This window comes from Lynx rufus, unplaced genomic scaffold (genome assembly GCF_022079265.1).
Source record: "Lynx rufus isolate CCGP_SWC_20201006 ecotype Redwood Valley unplaced genomic scaffold, mLynRuf1.p SCAF_8, whole genome shotgun sequence".
Classification (NCBI taxonomy): Eukaryota; Metazoa; Chordata; class Mammalia; order Carnivora; family Felidae; genus Lynx; species Lynx rufus.
In genome coordinates this window covers 66,294,742-66,301,532 of record NW_025814896.1, presented here as the reverse complement: position 1 = coordinate 66,301,532, position 6,791 = coordinate 66,294,742, and positions in this window count along the sequence as shown.

Here is a 6,791-nt window from a genome sequence, read left to right as displayed (position 1 = left end):
TCCCCTCTCGCAACCACTGGTGTGTTATCTATGTGACTCTGTTTCTGTTTTATTCATTTGTTTTGTTTTTTTGTATCCCCCATATAAGTGAAATCATAATGGTGTTTGTCTTTCTCTGACTTATCTCACTTAGCATAATACCCTTCATGTCCATCCATGTTGTTGCAAATGGTAAAATTTTATTATTTTATGGCTGAGTAATGTGTATGTATGTATGCATATGTGTATATGTATGTGTGTGTGTGTGTGTGTGTGTATATATATATATATATATACATATATATATATATAAGCAAATCTTTGTGTGTGTATAGCAAATCTTTATCCATCCGTCAGTGGACACTTAAGTTACTTCCATATCTTGGTTATTGTAAATAATGCTGTAATGAATATAGGGGTGCATATATATCTTTTCCAATTGGTGTTTTCACTTTGTTTTTTATTTCTATTTTTTTTAATGTTTACTTTGAGCGAGAGAGAGAGAGAGAGAGAGCGCGTGAGCAAGTGGGGAAGGGTCAGAGAGAGAAGGAGAAAGAAGACAGAATCCCAAGCATGTTCTATGCAATCAGCACAGAGCCTGAAGTGGGGCTTCATCTCACGAACCATGAGATCATGATCTGAGCCAAAATCAAGAGTCTGATGATGGACTGAGCCACGCTGTGGCCTCTTCACTTGGCATAAATACCAAGAAGTGGAATTGTTATGTGGTGGTGTCATATGAGAGTTCCTTTTTTAATTTTTTGAGGAACAGCCATACTGTTTTCACAGTGGCTGTGCCAATTTACATTCCTACTGACAGAGCACAAAGTTTCCCTTTACTCCTCATCCTCACCAACACTGGATATCTCTTGTCTTTTTGATGATAGCCATACCGACCGTGTACCGTGATATATCATTGTGGTTTTCTTTTGCATTTCTCTGATGATGAGTGATGTTGAGCATCTTTTTGTTATCTGTATGTCTCCTTTGGAAAATGTCCGTTCAGGCTCTCTGCCCAGTGTTTAAATTGTTTGTGGTTCTTTTGGTGTTGAGTTGTAGAAGTTCTTTATATAGTTTGAATATTAATTCCTTATTGAATGTATCATTTGCAAATATCTTCTTCCATTCAGTAGGCTGCATTTTCATTTTGTCGATGGTTTCCTTCATTGTACAAAAAGTTTTTTAGTTCGATCTAGTTCTATTTATTTATTTTTGCTTTTGCTCTTGCACGAGGAGATAGATCCAAAAAATTATTGCTAAGACTGACACCCAAGAGTTTACTGCCTATGTTTTCTTTGAGGAGTTTTATGGTTTCAGATCTTACATTCAGGTCTTTGTTCCATTTTGAGTTTATTTTTATATATGGTGTAAGAAAGTTGTCCTGTTTCATTCTTTTGCATGTATCTGTCCAGTTTTTCCAACACCATTTATTGAAGAGATGGTCTTTTCCCCATTGTATATGCTTGCCTCCTTTGTCATAGATAATTGACCATAGAAGTGTGGGTGTATTTCTGGGCTTTCTACTCTGTCCCATTGATCTATGTTTCTATTTTTGTGCCAGTATCATCCTATTTTGATTACTGTAGTTTGAGTGTAGTTTAAAATCAGGGTCCCTTGATACCTCCAGCTGTGTTCTTCTTTCTCAAGGTTACTTTGGCTATTCAGAGTCTTTTGTGGTTCCATACAAATTTTAGGATTATTTGTTATAGTTCTTTGGAGAATGCTATTGGTATTTTGATAGGGCTTTCATTGAATCTGTAGGTTGCTTTGGGTATATGGACATTTTAACAATACGAATTCTTCTACTCCATGAGCATGGAATATCTTCTCATTTATTTGTGTCATCTTCACTTTCTTTCATCAATGTCTTCTAGTTTTTAGAGTAGTGGTGTTTAACCTCCTAGATTAAATTTATTCCTAGGTATTGTATTCTTTTTGATGTAATTGAAAATGGGATTATTTTTTTATTTTAATTATTTTAATTTTAATTGTTTTTTAAATTTCTCTGTTATTGTATAACGATAGTAGTAATTGTTGTATATAGAAACACAACAGATTTCTTTCTTTTTTTTTACTGAAGTGTAGTTGATATACAAGATTACATTGGTTTCGGATGTACAACATAGTGGGTCAGCAAGTCTACACGTTATGCTATGCTCACCACAAGTGCAGCTGCCATCTGTCCCCACACAATGGTATTACAATACCATTAACTATATTCCCTATGCTGTATGTTATTCCATAACTGGAAGCCTGTATCTCCCATACCTATTTACTCATTTTGCCCATACCTGCACCCCCCGCCCCCTCTTCCTGGCAACTATCATTTGTTCTAGGTCTATTTCTGCTTTTGTTTGTTTTGCCTTTTAGATTCTACATAAAAGTGAGATCATATGATACTTACCTTACTCTGTCTGACTTATGTCACTTAGCATAACACCCTTGACGTTCATCCATGTTGTTGCAATGGCAAGATCTCATCCTTTTTTTTTATGGTTGAATAATACCATTATAGAATATCTGTATATATGTACACACACACACACACACACACACACACACACACACCCTAAATCTTCATCCATTCATCTATTGAAGGATACTTGGACTGCTTCCATATGTTGATTATTATAAATAATGTTGCAATAAACATGGGGGTATATATATATTTTTAATTAGTTTTGGTTTTCTTTGGATAAATCCCTAGTAGTGGCATTACTGAATCATATGCTATTTCTGTTTTGTATTTTTGAGGAAACTCCATACTGTTTCCCACATCAGTTTATGCTCCCACCAACAGTGCATGCACAAGGGTTCCTTTTTCTCTACATCCTTACCAACAACTTGTTCTTTCTTGTCTTTTTGATCCTAGCTATTCTAACAGGTGTAAAGTGATATCTCTTTATGGTTTTGACTTGCATTTCCCTGATGAGTGACATTGAGCATCTTTTCACGTATCTGTTGGCCATCTGTATGTCTTCTTTGGAAAAATGTCTGTTAAATTCCTCTGCCTATTTTTTAATTAGATTATTATTATTATTATTTGTGTGTGTGTGTGTGTGTGTGTGTGTGTGTCTGTGTGTGTGTGTGTGTGTCTGTGTGTGTGTTGAGTTGTATAAATTCTTCATATATTTTGGATATCAACCTTTTATTGGATATATCATTTGTAATATCTTCTCTCATTCAGTAGGTTCCCTTTTCATTTTGTTGACATTCTCCTTTGCTGTGCAAAAGCTTTTATTTTGGTGTAGTCTCAGTATTTATTTTTGCTTTTGTTTGCCTCACCTGAGAAGATGTAGCCATAAATAAGTTGCGAAGGCTGATATTAAAGTGATTACTACCTATGTTTTCTTCTAGGAATCTTATGGTTTCAGGTATTATGTTTAGGTCTTTTATCCATTCCAGGTTGACTTTTGTGTATGGTATAAGAAAGTATCCCACTTTCATTCTTTTGCTTGTAGCTTACCAGTTTTTCCAAAGCCATTTGTTGAAGAACTGTCTTTTGCCCATTATATATTCTTGCCTCCTTTGTCCTAGATTAATTGACCATATAAGCTTGGATTTATTTCCAGGCTTTTTATTCTGTTCTAATGATTTAGGTATCTATTTTTGTGTTAGTAACATACTGTTTTGATATTATAGCTTTGTAGTATATCCTGAAATTTACAGTTGTGATACCTTGAGGTTGTTCTTTCTCAAGATAGCTTTGGTTATTCAGGGTCTTTTTGTGGTTCCATACAAATTTTAGTATTGTTTGTTCTCATTCTGCGTTTTGTATTTTTATAGGCATGACTTTGCTTTGGGTACTATGGACATTTTAGCAACAGTAATTCTTCTAATCAATGAACATAGAATATCTTTTCATTCGTTTGTGTTGTCTTCAATTTCTTTCATCAATGTTTAGAGTTATAGTTTTCAGAGTATAGGTCTCTCACCTCCTTGGTTAAGTTTACTCATAGATATTTTATTCTTTTTGGTTCATTTGTAAATTGAATTGTTTCTTATTTTATCTTCTGATAGTTTGTTATTAGTATATAGAAACACAACAGATTTCTGTATATTCACTGTGTATCTGGCAACTTGACTGAATTCATTTATTACTTCTAATAGTGTTTTTTGGTGGAGTCTTTAGGGTTTTCTATGTATAGTACTATTATGTTATCTATCAATAGTGACAATTTAATTTCTTCATTGCCAATTTGGATGCTTTTTATTTCTTTTTGTTCTCTGATTACTGTGGCTAGGACTTCCACGACTGTGTTGAATAAAAGTGGTGAGAGTAGACATCCTTGTCTTGTTCCTGATCTTAAAGGAAAAGCTCTCAGTTTTTCGCCATTGAGTATGGTGTTAGCTGTGGGTTTGTCATATAAAGCATTTATTATGTTCCTTTTATTTTCAACCATTTTGTTGAGAGTTTTTATCATGAGTGGATGTTGAATTTTGTCATGTGCTTTTTCTGCATCTATTGAGATGATCATAAGATTTTTATCCTTTATTTTTTAATGTGGTTTGATTTTTGGATATTGAAACATCTTTGCATCCCTGGAATAAATTCCACTTGATCATGGTGATTGATTTTTTAATGTACTGTTGAATTTGGGTTGGTGATAGTTGGTTGAGGGTTTTTGCATCTATGTTCATCAGGGATATTGACCTGTATTTCTCTTCTTTTCTTTTTTCTTCTTTTTTCTTCTTTTCTCTTCTTTCCTTTTCTATCTTTCTTTCTTTCTTTCTTTCTTTCTTTCTTTCTTTCTTTCTGTCTGTCTGTCTGTCTGTCTTGTAGTATCTTTGTCTGGTTTTGGTATCCAGGGTAATGCTGGCCTCATAGAATGAGCTTGTAAGCATTCCTTTCTTTTTAGCGTTTTGGTATAGTTTGAGAAGGATAGGTGTTAATGCCTCTATAAATCTTTGATAGAATTCACCTGCAAAGCCATCTGGTCCTAGCCTTTTGTTTGTTGGGAATTTTTTGATTACTGATTCAATTTTGTTAAAATAATTGGTCTGTTCAGATTTTCTATGTCTTCCTCATTAATTTTTGGAAGATTGGATGTTTCTAGGAATTTATTAATTTCTTCTTCGAGGTTGTCCAATTTGTTGACATATAATTGTTCATAGTAGTCTCTTACAATCCTTTGTATTTCTGTGGTGTCAGTTGTTACTTCTACTCTTTCATTTCTGATTTTATTTATTTGGGTCCTCTTTTTTTCTTTAAGTCTGGATATAGGTGTATAAATTTTGTTTATCTTTTCAAAGAACCAGCTTTTGGTTTTATTGATCTTTTGTTTTTTTAGTCTTTGTCATTTACTTCTGCTCTGAACCTTACTATTTCCTTCCTTCTAATCTTGGGCTTTGTTCTTTACTAGTTCCTTTAAGTGTAAGGTTAGATTGTTTATTTGAACTTTTTCTTGTTTCTTGAGGTAGGTCTGTATTGGTATAAATTTCCCTCTTAGAATTGTTTCTGCTGTGTTCCAAAGATTTTGGACTGTTGTGCTTTTATTTTCATTTTCATTTCATTTATTTCATTTTTTGATTTCCATTGACCCATTGGTTGTTTTAGTAGCATGTTGTTTAGCCTCCATGTGTTTCCAGTTTTTTCTTGTGATTGATTTCTAGTTTCATATCATTATGGTTGGAAAAGATACATGATATGATTTTAGTCTTTTTAAATTTATTGAGACTTGTTTTGTGGCCTAACTTGTGATCTACCCTGGAGAATGTTCTATGTGCAGTGGAAAGAATGTGCATTCTGTTCATGGATGGAATGTTCTATATTTACTTTTTGAGTTCATTTTGTCTAATGTGTCATTTAAAAACACTGTGTCTGGGGGCGCCTGGGTGGCGCAGTCGGTTAAGCGTCCGACTTCAGCCAGGTCACGATCTCGCGGTCCGTGAGTTCGAGCGCCGCGTCAGGCTCTGGGCTGATGGCTCAGAGCCTGGAGCCTGTTTCCGATTCTGTGTCTCCCTCTCTCTCTGCCCCTCCCCCGTTCATGCTCTGTCTCTCTCTGTCCCAAAAATAAATAAACGTTGAAAAAAAAATTTAAAAAAAAAAATAAAAACACTGTGTCTGTATTGATTTTATGACTGGATGATCCATCTATTGATGTAAGTAAAGTGTTAAAGTTTCATTATTATTGTATTACTGTCAATTTCTCCTTTGATGTCTCTTAATATTTGCTTTACATATTTAGGTGTTTCAATGTTGGGTGCATAGATATTTACAGTTGTTAATTCCTCCAATTGGATTGGTCCCTTTATCATTGTGTAGTGCCTTTCTTTGATTCTTATTTCAGTCTTTGTTTTAAAGTCTATTTTGTCTGATATAAGTATTGCTAAGCCGGCTTTTTTTCCCCCCACTTCCATTTGCATGGGATATCTTTCTCCATCCTTTCATTTTACACTCTGCTTGTGCCTTTAAGTCAGAAATGAATCTCTTGCAGGCAGCATACAGATGAGTCTTGGTTTTTTTTCATCCATTCTGCCATCCTATGTCTTGTGATTAGAACATTCAGATCATTTACATTTAAAGTAATTATGAATAGGTATGTACTTATTACCATTTTGTCATTTGTTTTCTGGTTGTTTTTGTAGTTCTATTTCTTCTCTTGCTCTTTTCCCTTGTGATTTGGTGGTATGCTTGGCTCTCCTTTTGTGTGTGCGTGTGTATGTGTGTATCTGTTATAGGTTTTGTGTTTGTGGTTACCATGAGATTCATATATAATATCCTAAGTACATAGCGGTTTATATTAAGTTGATGGTCATTCTAAAAGAACCTTTTTATTCTCTGCCTCCACATTAAAAATTTTTAAATATTT